Source organism: Athene noctua, chromosome 1, assembly GCF_965140245.1.
Source record: "Athene noctua chromosome 1, bAthNoc1.hap1.1, whole genome shotgun sequence".
Taxonomy (NCBI): domain Eukaryota; kingdom Metazoa; phylum Chordata; class Aves; order Strigiformes; family Strigidae; genus Athene; species Athene noctua.
In genome coordinates, this window is record NC_134037.1 from 150,170,379 (window position 1) to 150,190,359 (window position 19,981).

Here is a 19,981-nt window from a genome sequence, read left to right on the forward strand (position 1 = left end):
ATGTTCTTTGTCTTCAAAGCTGCTGTTTCTTTGGAACGGGTCTTCTGCTTATCTTACTCTGATAGGGAAAGCAATTAGCCAAAGAAAGAATTTTAATAATAATGTAACTGGATAGCACTGCATTCTCGGTGTCAATTGCAGTACTCCCTGATGCAGCATTGTTTGGTTCTTTTGTTCTTTATGTTTTCAATTCATAAATATGAAGGCTATATAGGTTTATTAAGTCTGCAGATGACAGACACCAAGCTGGGTGGGAGTGTTGATCTGCTCGAGGGTAGGGAGGCTCTGCAGAGAGACCTGGACAGGCTGGAGCCATGGGCTGAGCCCAGCTGGGGCAGTTTCAATAAGGCCAAATGCTGGGGGCTGCCCTTGGGCCACAACAACCCCCAGCAGCGCTACAGGCTTGGGGAGGAGTGGCTGGAGAGCTGCCAGTCAGAGAGGGACCTGGGGGTGTTGATTGACAGCTGGCTGAACAGGAGGCAGCAGTGTGCCCAGGTGGCCAAGAAGGCCAATGGCATCCTGGCTTGTGTCAGCAATAGCGTGGCCAGCAGGGACAGGGAAGGGATCTGACCCCTGGACTCGGCACTGGTGAGGCCGCCCCTCGATTCCTGTGTTCAGTTTTGGGCCCCTCACTCCAAAAAGGACATTGAATGACTCGGGTGAGTCCAGAGAAGGGCAACGAAGCTGGTGCAGGGTCTGGAGCACAGGTCGTACGGGGAGTGGCTGAGGGAACTGGGGGTGTTTAGTCTGGAGAAGAGGAGGCTGAGGGGAGCCCTCATCGCCCTCTACAGCTACCTGAAAGGAGGCTGCAGAGAGCTGGGGATGAGCCTCTTTAACCAAGTAACAAGCGACAGGACAAGAGGGAATGGCCTCAAGTTGCACCAGGGAAGGTTTAGACTAGATATTAGGAAGCATTTCTTTCCAGAAGGGGTTGTTAGGTGTTGGAATGGGCTGCCCAGGGAGGTGGTGCAGTCCCCATCCTTGGAGGTGTTTAAGAGTCGGGTTGACATAGCGCTGAGGGATATGGTGTAGTTGGGAACTGTCAGTGTTAGGTTAATGGTAGGACTGGATGATCTTCAATGTCTTTTCTAACCTAGACGATTCTGTGATACTGTGATTTATTAGATGATTTAATGTAACTTTATACATGATAAAGCCATCTATTTTTATGTAATCACCCCAATATTAGGTTCTACATCTTGTACACAGAAAAGCCAGATTTCCCAGAAGGGCTTTTAGACTTGATTGGAAATTATAATGACAAGGAAAGCCCATAATTTTGCATAGTAGTTTGTTCCGATGCATAATGATTTCACTATCAGTTGTATGCACCTAACTCTAGTATCCAACCATAACTTCTTGGCATGGCTCTTTACTGAAGTAAAGAGATCATTGTTATCTATCATTTTCCCTCAGGAAGCATTTATGTCCAATCACCAGTCTTTCAATATTGTCATCACATAAATGTTATGAGACAGCTTTCTAATGTATGCAAGGCATTTTTTTGTCATTTGTGATACATCCAGTGTTTTCAATGTCCATTTTGAAATCTGGGCAGGTGCAACTGGACATAATCTTTTAGCGTCACCTTCACCATGATTATTTATAAAAATAAAATTGCTGGTTTAATTCTATTCACCATTCAACAACTTATGCATTAAAAGATTGTATTAACTTTTTTTACCAACCATATTTTGCTGCAATTTTTTAAGTTATAAAGTTGTATTGAACTAGTTATTCCTTTAAAAATCTAACCCATTTTCAAAGCACCTGGTTTGCAGAATATAGCACCCCACACTGTAAATATACTCTGCTTTTTTTTTTTTTTTTTTAAGATCTATAAAAATAATACCTTTTTGTCATTTGGGTTCATCATACAGACTAATTCACAGTCTAAAATAATTTCTGCTAGGTACAATGTGTCTGTCATAGAATGATGTAATCTGTAAGGTTTTAGAAATTTATAATGTTCTTTCACACATTTCTCATATGGATGTTCTGAAAAATCATTTCCCCTAACAGCTATTATAAGAAGGTAACTGAGGGTTAACTCCATCTCTTCTCCAGTTCTTTTTTTGGAGTTTAATTCTATTCTCAGATGTGTCCTTGTCTTTAGACAATGTTATGGAAGTGGAAATGCATTTTGCATTTCAGTGGTTATACTAAAATTTGACCTAGTTGCTGCTACTGTTTCCATTCCCTTCATGTAATGAACTTCTGAGAAATTACATGTGGGAAAAACTACAGCAATACACCCAAGAAGAACCAGGGCATCTGGTCTGGAATCAACCACAGATGGGTATGTATGAACCTTGAGTGTTTTTTGCGTAATACTGGAGGAGAAAGTGTGTCATAACCAGCTTTCCCAGACTTGTATTTCAGCCTTGTTATGACAGGTAACAGCTCAACTACTAAAGAGGCAAGTCTCTCATGAGAAACATCCTTTAATATATGCTACATGAAACGGGAAAATCAGCAAACATTGTACTAGTGTTTGAAAATATACTGAAAATAGCATCATGTTTCTTGGGGATTTTCTGAAAACAAGGGTTAAATGTGTCCTTAAACTAAAATCTGTCAGACACCAGAGCACTGTCTTGTAGGTCTAAATGTCATATGGTTTAAATGATGTTATGGTTTAAATCACTACAGATTCAGTGGCTATGCCTGTGCAGGTGGGTAGATCACAGCAAGAGCAGCTTCTCTTGGAAAATAGTGGCAAAAGAAGGCTATTGCAGAATTTGCTAATACTTCTTCACATATCAGACATCTCATAGCTTCAAATTTGTCCTTTGTCCAGCAGTTTTCTGTCTTTGTGTATGTCTAATTACAGATACCAATTCACATGTATAATTCCTGGCTTTTCCATGCTTTTTGTTTCTAAGTGCATAAATTCCTCTTCATCACCTTATCTGTCATCTTTATGATGGTAACTACATCCTATAGCACGGCATATTTGTATGGAAATGACAAACAAGTCTTACACTGCAGAAGAAGAAACTCTGAAGTGAACACAGTATAGAATGATGGCTTTTTATTACAGACCAATCTCTTTTTAATCTATTTTTGTTGCCAAATGACAGAAATGAGATAACAATGTAGACAACTTTTTTATTCCACAACTTCCACATTATATTTAATTTGCAAATTACAGATAATCAGAATAATGAGGGGTTTTTTTGAAAATATATTTGGAATTCACAGTGCTGCACTGAATAATATCTGGAAGTTTTGGGGGTTTTTTATTTATTTTAAAATCTTCTTTTCTTTTTTTTTTTTTTTTTTTTTTTTTAACAGTGTCATTCAGCCACATTGCCTGTACAATAATTTGTTTGGAATCGACTATAACACTTAGATGTGCACCTCTGACACAAGTTAGAAAAAAACCATTATTTAATCTATTCTGCACTATTTCCCTTTAATTTTCCATTGTAGTGTATATTTATGCTATCATAACTTAAAAGATATCTAAATAAAGAAAGTAAAATAACAACATAACAAAGCATACTCAGAGAATTTATTTGGAAAAATATATTAGAGAGTCATAAGCTTAACAGTGTGTTCTACCTGAATTCTGATATCATCAAAGATAAACCTAAAGTTCTTTGAATGAAAATGTGGAACTCAACCAGTTATTTAAGCTGCATAAGTGGGAGCTGCAACAGTCATTTGTCAGCTCAGTAAATGAAGAATAATTCCATTTCAGAGCAAACCAAAGAATCATTTATTCAAAAAATGTCAACAGAAAAAAGAACATAAATTTTGTATGCCCTTAGTGGTTAAATATCTAGCTATTCCTTGTTATAATTAAATTTCTCAACTTTATTTTTGGGTTATTTTTATTTCATTTCTCTGATGTGGAATATAACTGTTGGAGGAGATATGAGGCAAAAGAGTCTGCAATGAAATCCAACAAATGAGGTTGCAATGTTAATGAAATATTTGGTGCAAAAGTTCTTAATTTCAGTAAGAAAGCAATGTATATACGTCTCTTTTTTCTTCCAAGGTAACATATGAAAACAATGGAGGTGTGTAGTCTTGCCTTCAGTCTAAACAATCCTTACACAGCTGTCATCCACAGTAATTGCAGCAAGGCAGTACTGAAGCAACAGTCAATATCAAGAAAATTTTGGACTCCCAAATATGACAGTACATTGCAGTAAATACTTAAGAACTGCTTGTGTTTGGAAAAAAGATCTTTCTTTTAAAAGAGCTTTACATATGAGTGAAAGAAATAATTTAACTTTGGCACATTTGAAAGAGTTTGACGTTTTGTAAAGGTGAACTGCAGACATGAATGCAAGGTATATTCTGTGCACATACATTTATTTGAATGAATTTCCAGTCTCCACTAGCTTGCATCCTGTATAGGTGCTTATTCCATTTCAGAGTGAGTGTAACAGTACAAGTATGATTAAATTTGGTAGCATTTAACACCTGTTTTGCATAAAATAAAAGGTTTTCCAGATGGAAGCAATAGAAAATCAATCTGAAAGGCAAAATGATTCATTATTGGAATTAATTTGTGGTGATGTTTGATGTCACAGCTAAGATCATGGCTAACAGCTGCCAGAAGGAGTGATCCTGCTCTTCACTCCTCACCTCTGGCCACGCAACTGTACCCCTCCCTGTGCTCCGACAGCATCAGGCTTCAGAGCTTGCTGTCAAGACAACAAACCAGGAAATTTTTTTTTTTTTTTTCCAAAATACCTTTTTGTAGATTTTTGAATGATAAATTTTTGCTCAGTGGCAGCTAAATTGTCTAGCAAACTATGTCCTTTGTCTGGATCAGTAATTGTCTGCCTGACTGTATCAAAGAGAATAAGGTGTGTTTGTGAACAGGTGAAGCACCTAAACAAAACCATAGAAGCAAGCAAAATGCAGACTCTGAAGTTCCTATTCAGTACTATGAAAACTCCTTCTTTGCACCCAGATATGTATGTTACCACCACCACATGCTGCAGAGCTCACACAGCTGTTTTGTCCATGCAAAAAGGCCACTCTTCCAACCAGACTTTTCAAAACTTTATATCAGAATAAAATACTTCACTCAGATCTAAAGAAAATGGCTGTATAATGAATATTTCCAATTAATTGCCATGCTTGGATAACTTCAGGCTATTTATCCCTAAATGAGGCACAGAAATACTTACTAGTAAAAGAAAAATGGTTTAAATTGATCTAGAACATTTTTATAGGAACGAATCAATTTTCCTATCTAAAAGTGAAAAAGTGCCCCCAACTTACTACAATATTGTGATTATATCAACAGAAAAGTTAATTGGTATATTCAAAGGTATTAATAGTAATTCATATGGATGAAAAACTCTCTGGCAAAATTCTTCACAAAAGGCTATTGCAGAAACTTACCTTCTTTTCCTTCAAAAGCTGTTTTAAATGTTCTGTATTGTGAATATGTTACTTTGACATCAATAGGCATTAAATTATGTACGTGTGAGATCAGACCTACCATATTTTTTAAATAAGAGGCAATGCATATTTAAGAGCTAAGTAATTAAAAAATTGTTTTGTTTTGTTTTTAATATGGCACAAGTATGATAGATGAATTCCCAATATTTAAAATTTGCTGTAATTCAGTATATTTGCAAGACCTGAAATGTAATGAATAGAAAATGTGATCAAATTTTAGATAAGTGAAACTAGTAGAAATTTTGAGTAGTGTCACAAGGATCACCGACAAACATAACTGAAATGTTAACTGAAAAAAATAGTGAATTTGTTTTTGATAAATGCATGAAAATACCTAGCAGCAGGAATAATTTGATCTACTCATACAAGTTTTTGTATTACAAAAATAGCTTAAGGCCACTGTGGGAAAGAGAAAACCAGCAAACAGATAAGGGAATCATTGCATTCAGTTCAGCATAAAGCTCTCCTTGATGTATGGTGATGACATAACATAAATCAAAATAAACACATGAGAACATCAGAATGCTTAAAAAAATAGCATAGAAAATAACAATTAATGTTATAATTCTATCATGTACTCATGATACCCATTCATTTCCAGTTTCTCAAAATAAAATAAAGATCATATAGGGATAGATTATACTTCAAAATAGATCATACTTCAAAATAGATCATACTTCAAAAATAAAGATCATATAGGGATAGATTATTAGAAATCTAGTAACGCTTCTTTGTATGCAGAGAGTGAAAAGATTACTTCAAAGGGATGATTAAGACATGAATTGGCATAAAAAATGAGTGACTGCAAAATAATGTTTCTTTCTAGATTGTGTTATTGTTTAAACTTGAAATTAAATTAAATTCAGTTCAACATTTTTTACTTTAAAAGTATTGAGGATTTTGTCCATTATTTACCATATTTTTAGTAACTCTTTTGTTCCAAAATATTTTGTAAGGATGATTTATTTCCCTCTGTACCTCTTTTTTTTTTCCCGGTTTTAATTTTTTTAATCTTTACTGTAATACTAAGTTTATTTTATGCATTTACTTTAGGTGTATTTACTCTTAGTCATTTTCACTACAATGTTCATTTGCTTTTGAACCTTCGAGTCTTTAAACACTGCTTTGTGGAAAATGTTTTGCCATCTCCTGCTCACTGCAATTTTTATTTACTTCTTTTTAAAGAATTGTTGTCAGTTGCAGCTTTAAGATCACACAAATACTTCAAGCAATGATAAACTTAATTTTAATGTTAAAAGAGTCAAGTATGGTTTTGAAACTAATTTTAGTTTTCACAGTGAATTTCTCGTGTTTGTGCTGAATTAAGATACGGTAGGATCACATTTTAAGGTACCTATTGTCACCACCAATTGTCAATCATTTTTAACTTGTTAGACTGTAAGTTATAATAATTGGCTGTGGTCTGTTCTCTTTTATTTTGTTCATAATTTGGGCAAAATATTTGGGATATGTTGCTTCAAGCATGAATACAGTTTAAAAAATATGAAAATCTAATTCTGATCCATACCTTTTAAGAGCTTGCCTACCAAGTCAGATACAAGTAAGTATTAAAGGGAGACCCATGAGGAAAATTTTTTATCTGAAAATTGTATTTCTAAATTTTGTTTCTTTTGCTTATCAGTCATCTGTAAAGACTACAATTATACACAATTAGTTGTAGTAAACACAAGTGTCAATTAATACCAGGGGATTTGAATTTTGGAGTTCATTTGTTTTTGCACAGGAGAGATTGTGTGTAATAAAGACTAAATTTAGTGACTTTTTACAGACAATAAATTAAACTTCTTTTTGAATAGATTTATAATATCAGTATCAATATTTCCTGCTATTTTTCTACAAAGTGGCAAATCAAACATACAGTCATTGGGAACTGGGTTGTACACATCTGAAGACAGAATAGAAAGGGAAAGCAGGGAGCTCTTCCTAGTTGAGCAGTGGGCATGAGTCGCCTTCTTAGAACACACACCCCAAAAATATTGAGCACTTTTTGTAGCCACTCTATGAATTCCTTTGAAGGAAGGACTACTTATGATTTTTCATCAACTAACAGCAAAATGCCCACTTGTCTTTCTAAATCCATGGGTATTTTGTGATGAATCTTTATTAATTTCAAAGAAAGAAAAATCAAGCTTTGACAATAATCAGGTTGAGCTGGTATATAGTGCCCCGAAAGAATTCTGATAACAAGCCAATGATACTGCTGTGACAAGTAAATATATGTAGCAGTGGTTAGCAGAGCACAGTGTCTGGGTTAGGTCTTGCCTTGGTTGTTTTGGAGCATCTCTCCTGATATTTGGCTCAGATGGGATTTTTTTTTCCTAACTTTAGGTAAGGGCATCTCTTCTTATTTTTACCTATTTTTGGCCAGGATCTTTTTGCAGTTTGTTTCTGTAAGTAATACTACAAATATCCCATTTAGTTGGTCAGGATAAATATGTAAGTTCATGACTTGAAGATATTGTCCTCTCATTTTTGAGGTTAATGTCATGTCATACTTTTTCTTCTAAGATGAGATGTAGAGACAACTTCTGAAGATGGGATTCTTGAGGATCTTGATGTGAGTTGAGCACTAATTTTCTGACAACCCTTACATATTTGGCAGGGGAGTTCTTTAGATGATTATGTGTCCCAAGAAATATCAGTACATTTTGCTGGGGAAATTGTGATATTTCCTATCTCAATTTTTTTTTGGTAATACATACTTTGCAGTATAGCAAGTACAGTCTGACCTCTGTAGAAGTTTAAGATGAAGAAAACTTAGAAATTGGAACAGATAGCGGAAAAAGGTTAACACAAATATTTCAGACAAGATCTGCATGATGCGGTGACCCAGACCTGGTTCAATCCACATTTACAAAGTTAATTTTACCATATTTGAATTAGCAAACCTTGCTTGTTTACACTAATGAGGGAGCTGAGAACCTCATTCTTTTCAGGGGACCAAGTCCTAGACCCTTGCTCAACATTAGCAATATTGGTTCCTAATTAATAAAATAAGTAAAAATAATATTCCAGCTATGCCCTTTGTTGAGTTATTGAAAGTAAACTGTACTCAGAAATACTAAATCAATTAACCATGATATGCAATCTCTCACCGCCAGAGATTTTACGTATCCTCATCAGCAAAAGGTTAACAAAGGTACAGTGATAAGATTTTATTATGGAAAATCAGCATCTCTGTGAAAAATTGCCTCCTATAGGATCCTCCTGTGTGAGCTGTGGTAATAGAGCACAATGTAATCCAGTTTCTCAGGATGTAGATTTGACTCTTCCGTTGTGTAGAAAGAGCTCATAACCCTCTTCCTTATATGCCGTCTACAACAGGTGCTAACACATTGGTCTTTTCCAACAGCAATACTACCTCCTGCACATTATATGAAATTCACTGAATATGTTTGAAGGATTTCTCTTTGAAATCTGAACAAAATATTGGAGTATTCATGTTTTGTGCTGCTGCGGAAAAAAATAAGAACACTGAAGAGTAAGTTACAAAGAGGTAATGGATATATTGTCAAATCCATTACAGGCAGGTTTGTTTTTTTTTTTTTTTTAAGGATTTGCTCTGACATTACTGACTTGCATGGTCCTAAAGAATCAGGAAATAGGGCAAAACTTAACAGTGTCCTTTAGTTGCACAAAGGATGACTCTCAGTATTTTATTCACATTAGATTAATGTTCCTGTCTTAGGGAACAATCTAATTGAAGACAAGCAAAACAGCTGTAAAGACTTCCAATAAAAGAAGAAAAAATGAGAGTGATAGGGAACACAAGGAATAAATTCTAGTTTCTTCACCTTAACTTCATGTTTCTTTATCAAAATGGATATATCATCTTTAAAGGCAATAACACATTGAGACAAGTATCTCCTTTGTAAGTAAATCAAATGTAAAGAACATTATTCTCAGAAATCAATGTATCTTGTCTTCTTATGCCTTAGACAATTTAGTGCAAATTATTCATGGGCAAAAGGGCTTTTTTAACGGTTGGAGAATTCTCTTCACTTTATAATGAATAACCTAGAAAAATGTATATGTGGGCTAGTGAGGAATCTTATCAAGTCTGTTGTAACCAAATAAAGTATTTAGACCTGTTAATTAAAAGAAGTAATTAAGTATACAACTTACAACAAGCAATTATTGAATAGAAAATAGCCTTAAAATGTAATTAAGGTCAATTATTTCTCTTTGTTTACCAAGATTAATTTATGTCAGTTTGCCAGCATAATATAAATTAAAGATCTGTTCTTTGGCACTGTATTTTCAGACACGACTATTGTCTTTAATTTGTAATCATGACAGAATTGCATTCCTCAGGGGTCAGTATTGGGACCAGTGCTGTTTAACATCTTTGTTGGCGACATGTACAGTGGGATTGAGTGCACCCTCAGCAAGTTGCCAATGACACCAAGCTGTGTGGTGCAGCTGAGATGCTGGAGGGAAGGGATGTGCCATCCAGAGGGACCTGGACAGGCTGGAGAGGTGGGCCTGTGCAAACCTCATGGAGTTCAACAAGGCCAAGTGCAAGGTCCTGCACACGGGTCGGGGCAATCCCAAGCACAAATACAGGCTGGGTGATGAGTGGATTGAGAGCAGCCCTGAGGAGAAGGACTTGGGGGTGTTGGTTGACAAGAAGCTCAACATGACCCAGCAATGTGCGCTTGCAGCCCAAAAAGCCAACTGTTTTCTGGGCTGCATCAAGAGCAGTGTGGCCAGCAGGTTGAGGGAGGGGATTCTCCCCCTCTACTCTGCTCTTGTGAGACCCCCCCCTGCAGTGCTGTGTCCAGCTCTGGGGTCCCCAACATTAGAAGGACACGGACCTGCTTGACCGGGTCCAGAGGAGGCCGCAAAGATGATCAGGGGGCTGGAGAACGTCCTCAGTGAGGACAGGCTGAGAGAGTTGGGGGTGTTCAGTCTGGGGAAGAGAAGGCTCCAGGGAGACCTTATAGCGGCCTCCCAGTACTGAAAGGGGCTACAGGTAAGCCAGAGAGGGACTTTTTACAAGGGCATGTAATGCTAGTACAAGGAGTAATAGCTTTAAGCTGAAAGAGGGTAAATTTAGTTTAGATATAAGGAAGAAATTCTTTCCCGTGAGGGTGGTGAGGCACTGGCACAGGTTGCCCAGAGCAGCTGCGGCTGCCCCCTCCCTGGCAGTGTTCCAGGCCAGGCTGGACGGGGCTTTGAGCAACCTGGGCTAGTGGAAGGTGTCCCTGCCCATGGCAGGAGGGGTGGAACTAGGTGGTTTGTGAGGTTCTTTCCAATTCAAACCATTCTGTGATTCTATAATTTCATTTTTTCATTAAATTTATTATAAGAATGATATCCCCTTTCTTTAGCTATGCTTTAATCATTTTGGTTTCGCTAGTGGATGCTGTAAATGAGATGATTTTATTACTGTTGGAAAGTCAAATATGAAACTTAGTTTTTCAGTATGAACAAAGCTAACGCTGAATCTATAAATTACTAATGCTGAACATCAGAGGCATTGTAATTTTTAAAATATTGACCTCATGTAATGCAATATTTGTAATTTGCTCTTGTATAACTTTGGTGTGATTCTTAATAAAATTCTTAGAAAGGTTTGGAACAGATTTGTAGGTTACTGCCATTGAGCACTTGAGATTCTGTTATTGTGTTATTAGGTGGGAAGGACATTGGTTTTGTATAAAATGGCACTGCAAGTTCAGAAAACCACCAATGCTCTTCTCTCCTCACAAAACTCAACAAAGCACACCAACAAAAAAACAAAAAACAAAAAACCAAAACAAAACCCAAAAAACTCATAACCACTTTTTTAATACGTACTTCCCAAGGGCCACTAAGAAATTGCCTGACATTAGTTTTGAAAGGAGCAAACTAAGAAAAACAAAAAAGGAAATAGAAAATGAATTAAAGAAACTGAAAGTGTGGGGTATGGTCTATAGAATTTGTTGTCCAGAATGCAAATACCTAAACACTGTTTTTGCACCTCCTCAGCAGCCCTGGTAATGTTGTAAACTGTCCTAATATCCAATATATGTTTGTTTGTAATATGTTTTAAACAATCACTGCTCCTGAATAATAAAATACCTGAGATTACCTGAGCCCTCTTGCTCATTCTTACCTCTGAAGAGAAGACCAGGGCGGAGCAAAGCTGAGTGAAACATTGCTGGTGTCTTGCTGCCACTTAGATGTGAGCCTACAGTGGCTGAGCTGAAAGGAGGGGTGAGGATCTGCTGTGAGCCCCTACGGGCTCTCCTGTTTTGTCAGTTTTGCAGAAGATTTTTTTTTCCCATGCTATAATCTTAGGTTCAAGTATGAGCAGCTGCAATGCTTTCATTGGCTCAATACTTCTGTGATATGGTAATACAAGCATAATTAACCTGTGAACAAGCAAACCATTAGCATTACTTTTTCTTTTGGGGTCAGAACTGTAGAAATATCATTAATATTTACAGTCTGATTTATTACCTTGTTAAACACATTTACTGAGGCACCTCCTTCCATTTTGTCAGAATTCAAGAAAAGTTTTTTAAATTTAAGAGACTTACCTGGTCTGAAAATAGTATTTTTGAATTTAATTTATAAAACAAGTTACAGACTGTACATAGTCATTCTGGAAACTTTTTTTTTCTTAACAATTTATAGATTGTTGTCTTCTGTTCTTTTTGCTTTGGCACCGAACTACTTACACATTTCTAAATATGTATTTAACTCCATAGAAAAATGCATTATACTTAAATGGCTTCTTTAAACTTATAACCAGTTATAATGCAGCCACTGTCCTACATATCGGAATATAAAATATTTTATTGTTTGCATAGCACTGATATTAAGATGTTATTACTAGTTATATAAATTCACATAAGAAATGTTTCTAAGCATACCACTTGAGAGGTTTATGCTGGTTTGAATATTTAAGTATTTGTATTTTTTCACTATTAAGAGAAAACATGAATTGGCAATAACCAAAATATCTCCCAAAGATAAAAGAATTTCTTAATGTTGAATAAATAGATGCTCTATAGTGCCTTTAAAATAAGATATTTTTGTAACATAATGATCCATATGGTTGTTTTAAAAGAAAATATTTTTTTAATTGAAATATAGGGGACTCTCCCCTGCTTTTACAACAGTGTTTATGACTTTTGGTAACATATTCCCCAAATATTATTTTTCTATTAATTATTCATAGTAAAACCTGCTTGAATTTTCACAAGTACTCTTACTTGAAATAGAACTGCTGAATAAATACAACAGAAAAAACTTGCACTTTTTAATGGCTTTGCAGAAGATAATCTCAGGTCTTCCTCCTTTTTGATAGAAGGCTTTTAGGATTACATGCTAGTATTTATACCATTTACCATTTTCATTTAAAGATTGCTTTCCAAATATTCATAAAAAGTAATATGATTAGTACTTATATGTGTATTTCCAAACATGGCATGCTAAATGTTATATGGTGCTATAGAGCAACAGAGGCTAGTCTTTTATTTCCTTTGTAAACACATTTACATCAAAACAAATACAGTTTAATGCCCAAAGGGAGTTTATTTCCCTTTAAAATGATGGAAACCTCCTAGGTTGAAAGAAAGTATGTCCCAAAAGTTGCTGTAATTAGCTTGGTGATACCAGTTAATGAAATAACCCCTCTAAAAGATAAGACTGTTTTTTCCTTAGTAGATATCTTAGATACAAAATTGATTGCAATCACTTCTTAACACTGGCTGAAAATAAAAACTTCTAATAGCTTGATATTAAAATGATGATTAAGGCTTATACATGATAGATATTAAAATGATTTCTGGATAAAGTTTGGAGTGTATGTTAGAGAAAATAATATTTTATATAATCATAATTGATATATTGATCATAAATCTAAGGATATTAAGATTACATTTAATTTTATATGTTTTACCTGCTTGGTCAAGTGTATGTAATGTGAATTGGTAATGCAGCTGCTATACTAGATCATGCTACTGAAGAGGTTATAATCCTTATATTATTTGTCCTATCCAGTAAATTTACATAATTCTCTCACCCCAGGGATTGAATTTCTGTTTAATTAGGTAGAAGTTAAACATGTGCTATGTAGTTCCTCCAATTAAGACTGAAATGTACCATTCTGGTTATTATACCAGCACTGCTTACAGTCAAATGGTGGCTGCTTCTTACGTAGCATAAAATCTGTCAAACCAGACTAAAAGGGGATATTGCAGTACATGACTCCTCTTTCTCCATTTGGAGACATGCCAGTTCACTGGACACCAGAGCAAGTGCCATGTAAGAGTGAGCACCTTACAGCACAAACCCTGCCTCAGCTGAGGTGCACATTTCCATTTTATTCAAACATAATAAAGGCATAGCGTATGGCTATTTTTTTTACTAAAAATCAACTTCTTATGTCCCAGGACACTTCAAATACAAATACAGTAGGCATTTAACAAAGCAGTTTTGGAAATAATGCACAAAATTTCCATTTTGGACCATGGAAAGATTAAATATTAATGCCTCTGAATTGAAACAGTATCAGTGAATGGCAAGGTCACTTCAGGATCTGGAAAGGAAAAGTGGCCGAGTTCACAATGTCCCAACCTCAAGCCAATTCCATTTTCTGAATTTGTTAGTCTATGTAGATATATTTTATATGAGATCTGACATTGGCAGGAAATTATATTCCAATGAAAATGCATTTCAGTTAAGATTTTTCTAAGAGGTGCACTAAGCTGAAGCTGCTAAACTTTTTTTTCTTAAATGTTGCAAGAAAAAGTTTAATGCACAAAAATGTGGAAAATAAGTACTTTTCCCTGATAATATATATATTTTGTAGCCATCTCTTTAATTACCATATTAAAATACCTTGTAAACTGGTATTTTTATAACGGTTCATTTAAGTGGTATACATTTTTCTTAATGGATAAGACATATCTGCTGAGCAGACAGACAAAACTTAGGTCATCAACAGAGTAATTTGTTCAATCTTGAAAATATGCCTAGAAGACGAGAAGAAAAAATGTTTCTGTCTATATATATAAGAAAAGACAGAATCATGTATCTATTATAGATAATGTATAATTAATGTATTATATAGTATATAATATATAGTATGTAATTAATGTATAATATATATGCCTATAATAATAATAATTATGTATAATAATACACCTATATAATTGTCAGATATTTTAGAGAAATTCCTCAAAGCGGGGTCTAGGCAGTAAATCTACTATAAAATTGTTTTGAACACACAGATGGTGATGCATGATTTTATTGTTGCATTTATTGATTTTATTGTGGTACGGTACAAATCTGCCAACAATAAAATAGAATGTGATGATACCAAAACGTATGAAGAGATATTTCACTTCATGCATAAAAAAGAAAGCTGTTGAACCAATATGTTAGAAAGGTATGATTTATAGAAAAATAATGACTTGTTATTTCTTACTTATTTGGCCTGCATGGCTTAAGTTTTAGAAAAAAACCCAAGCATTTCAAGTATCATCATTCAGGTCAGTTTTAGCAGTAGCTATTCCTATTCTTGTTTGAAATATTGTTTGTGGATAGTGAGTAAAGAACCTCAGGATTTTATTTCTTACATTTTAAATATTCCATCTCAAATGATAAACCAAAAATGTATAGTCACTAAAACTTTTAAAACAATTACATTGCATGTTCTTCAAAGAACTCATCTATCCAGTACACTATGCCCCCCATCCCAACAATTTTCACTTTTCTCTTGTATCTCATCTTTTATATTAGCTTACTCAGTAACATTTCATACAAAAGCTTCTGACATTTTGTGCTGAGACACAAGAAAATGGATTAATCTTCTCTAGGAATGCTACCTTGTTTAGCAGCAGTAGTGCTTTGGTTGACAAAGCCAGCTGACAGATTTGAATTCCCCATACTTTATATGAACAAAATGGGGGAAAGATTCATGCTGGTGATCTGGGAGCTACTTTTCCAGCTGACCAACAAGGAAGTAGAATATGATACAACTAGGGAATGATTTCTATTCATTTTCTTCAATGAGAGATGCAATATATGGATGTCTATGACAATGACCAAGCCAGGAGAGGTCTTCATTTTACAGTTTAGAAAATTCTATGAATTTGCCATTGTTAAGGGGATAGTTTTTTGCTTTTTTGGTTAAATGCTTGTCTCTAGAATGATATTTCTAGTTTCATAGTGTTTCCTAATGATGAATTCTTGGTTTAGCTAGCCCTCACAATAAAAATAAAGTTTTGCCTATGGAACACTCTCTCCTCCAGAATCTACATACAGTCTTTTAGTCTAATAGTCAAACCTCAATTCCTACCTGTTTATGTGGATTGTTAAGCTCAGAGAAATGGCTATCTGATACAAAAGTCAATTTTTGCTGGCAGATTTATGTTTTAAAAGAGAAGGTGAAAAGAAAAAAGTAGTAAGTCCAGAGGAAAACCTTTTTGTTCCAATTTCCCAAAACACACAAGCAGTCTGTGGATTCTATTTACAGGGCAGGTATATGCTGGGTGACGAAGAGACTGCAAATAATTTTCTATGTGTTGTATCATTTGAAGACAGACTACTGAAATCCCTGGAGCTTCAAAAAGGATCTGGAGATACATTTCTCCTTCAGGAAATGCCACTGCATGATGACAGCCATGATACCAAGGTGGCACTGCACAGCTACATTATCATGAAACTGGAAATAAAGGGGAATAAATGGAGACAAGGAAAACATAAGTCTCCTTCACACCCTTCCCCATTCTTCTCCCCACCTTCCAGTGGGTGCAGCCATACCCTCTTGTGCACTCCCGGAGCAGATTACAGTCCCCTGACAGGCTTCTGCCATCCTCAAGTTCTTCCATGTTGCCCTGGAGGCGTCAGTGCAGAGCAGTCCTTTAAACATTCCCTACACAGCTTCACTGTTCTTTTTGTCTTCCAAGCAAGCTGTCATTTACCTTCTGTCACACAGTCATTAGCTGTATTAAATCTGTATTCTTAGTTTCTGCATTTAATTTATCAAGGCACTTTTCTGTATCTGGACTGATACTCAGAAGTGGAAGTTAAGTGTTTTGGGCAATCTCCTACTCTTCTTTTTGCATAAGATGTAAAGATCTCAGAAATATCTGAGCCTAGGAAATCAAATGCCCAGCTGAGACAGACTGCTGTCTCACACTCAGGCATCATGAGAATCAACAATACTGCATTTCCTGCATGAGATTCCCCTGAGGGATCGAATCCTGTAGGTGTGTGTACTCAGAGCATGTAAAACATACCATGACAAGGGCACAGCTCTCACAAAACAGCATGGCAGCTGTCATGTTTCTTGAAAAACATGGCTAGAGGAGTATGTGATGCTTGTTTCCAGTCCTTTCCCTTCATCCTTAATACCAGTGGGATGCCTGCATACTTCTCCATTCTTTTCCTGAATGTTTGCCCACTTAAATCTCTTACCATGGACTGTGCTAATCACCTGACAAGCTTTGCATGTGGGGATATACTTTCACAGTCCTTCCTAGAAACTGCTTCACTTTCCAGAAAATAATTTAAAAGTTCAGAGATAAAATGTCAGAGAAAAGGAAAGAAAGAATGGGTAAGGAGTATGGGGATGGAGGTGGGGAGGTACGGGTTGTTCTAGGATCAGGGACTGATTTTTGGGTCAGGCTCTGAGAACAACTTCGGCTTAAGCATTGTGGGTGAGGAGAGCAGGAAGGCACCATCCAGCTGGAGCTCTGCTCTATACTCCAGCACACTCCAGAGCCAAAAGCACATTTTTTTAGTTCTTGGGCAATTATAAAATTGAAACCATCAGGATCATTGGACATAATCTCTCGTTGGATACAGGCATGTCCTGGTTTCAGTTGGGATAGAGCTAATTTTTCTACTTAGTAGCTACAATAGTGCTAGTCAGTGATCTTGCTAACTGATATTAAGATATCAGCTTCAAATTGCAATTATATTTATTAATCCTCCTAAGTCTCATTACAAGACTAATCCCTAAATCTAAACCTTAAATATTTTCCATGTGGATAAACATCCAAGACTTGATCCACTAAAATACTTTCAACAAAGATTTTGGTATAAAGTGGATTTTTTATAAAGTATAAAAAGGTGTCAGTAAAAGACATTGTAATATGACACAATAGTTATACTTCATTTCACAGTGCTCACATTACTTTACATTTTTAGTAATTCCCCTAACATATGAAACACCTAACTTACTAGTATGCAGCAACAGTACTAAAGAATACTATGAATTTCATGTAAGCAAAAAGTACACAAATAACCATTGTTTCAAAAGTCATATCTGCCTTAAAACCACGCTTCCTATTTTCTCAGTTGCCTTATAAGTATTTTACATAGAGACTTGATTTTTCTTCACAATGTTTTGTTGGTTTTTGGTTTTTTTTTTTTTTTTTTTTTTTTTTTCCTCCTTTTTATAGGAAAATGCCATGTAATGAATGTAAAGCTTCCTTTGTGGAAAAATGTTGGTACTAATGAAATGGGAGCTGTGAGGATTTCTCACATTCAAGATGGAATTTCTGCTTACAACAGGAGAGAAGCAGAAACAGATATATTGTAGAACTGAAAAAGTGTTTGGGATAGTGACTTAGTCCTTGAAAGTTCAGGTGGACATTATATTGCCCAGGCTAAGAGATTTTCTAGAACAGAACTACTTGAATACTTTTTCTATGATCTGTACAACTTCATAAATAAATATTGACTGATCTGGACTAAGTCTGAAGTGTAACTAGCATGCACTAGTTATAAAATTTGCCCTCAAAAGACAAATTCTTCATTCTGATTCAAAACTGGAACTGAACTTCAATATCATACATTGCAGGTGGATTCCATAGCATGCATAATGTTGCTGAGAACACTTTTTTCCCCCCTCCCCTAATTCACCATTTTGGGCTGGAAACCTTAAGCCAAAGATGTATTATTTTTTTTTAATAGCTTCAGTGCTAGTATTTTTATGAAGGTTAAGCACTGACTTTGCTCCAATGAGTGAGGAAATGGATTGAAGAAAGGTCTTTCACCTCACCAATAAGTATTTTATACTTCTTGGTGATTGTAAACTGGGCAATAGACCTCTCCATCCCCTCAAAATTTAAGAAAAGGTGTTAGAAGTTTCAAATATCTGTGTTACAAAAAAAAAAAAAAAATTAGAAGTCTTGAGTAACTTAATAGAATGGGAGAACTATTGCCTTCCTTCCTCTCTGCCCCTATTTTCTTTCTCTCTTTATAGACACATTTATTTAAGATATATTCTGTTTTCTGATGTTATGATTCTAGCAATACTTTCTATACCTCAATTAGGAAATGACAACTAGCGAGTTAACTTTTTTAGCTCAGCATATGTGGGTATGTACAAACTCATGCATAAACATAAACCAAACTACCCTTGTGGAAAAAAGGCTAATACCTTTTTTAGAGCATAAGTGAAAAATAGCAACCAATGAAAACTGAAGACTGCATGATCCTAATTGCTGAGAGAATGACTTATTTGTCCATGCCACCCAAGAAGACAGAAAGCTGAGGAGTGGGTAGATATGAGTAGCAAAAGATAACTCTACAGTACATCAGCTCTGAGAGTTTAATGCACTTGTATTAAAGCATGAGTGTGTGGAGGCGTATGCAGTGACAGGCAGAGAGCTGTGTCTGTTATGCAAGTGGAATGGAGCCAAGCACAGAAGCTAGGGATTTTTTTTTTTTCGCCACTGACTTCAAACTCTCAGTTAACATGTACTCTCATAAAAGCGAATTGTCAATTCAGCTAACAGCTATTGCTTATACAGTAACAGAAGTATACACTAAAGCAGTGTAAATGATCCCAGTATTTAGTAATCGTATTCTTTTTGACCTTTTAAAGGGCGCTTTTGACTCTCACCTTCATCCTGACTTCTGCAGCAAGGAGCGCTTGCCTGCCTTTTCATTTTGATTGGATTAGTTGTAAGAACCTTCACATCTCTCCACTAGCTTTCCTTTTTTAATGTCAGATGCTGTGTTTTGATTATACTTTCAAGACTCTTTAAGACTCTAAGACGTCCCATAAACTTGTTTCCCAGTTCTGAGAAAACACTTTTGACCCCCAACTGGTAAATGATACTAGTTGCCATTACTTCCTGGCTAAGCCTCCAAATACTTTCCTAGCATTTCTCATGATGCCCCTCAAGTGTGGCAGACTCTCTTCATAAACATCAGTGTGTTGGGTTTGTGTGTGGTGGGGTTTTTTGATAGCAGTGGAGAGGACTACAGGGGTGGTTTCTGTGAGAAGCTTCTTGAAGCTCTCCTGGCTCCAAGTTGGACCTGCCTCTGACCAAGGGTGAGCGAGTTAGTGACAGTGGCTGCACCTCCGCAACAACATATTTAGGAAGTGGAACCTGACAGGAGGTGGAGGAGTTGTGAGTGAGATACCTCTTCAAACACCAAGGTCAGCCGAAGGAAGGAGGAGGTCAGGGGGGGAGATGTACCAGAGCAGAGACCCCCCCTGCTGCAGCCCGCAGTGAGAGGGCGGGCTGTGCCCCTGCAGCCCATGGAGGTCACCGGTGGAGCAGATGCCCAC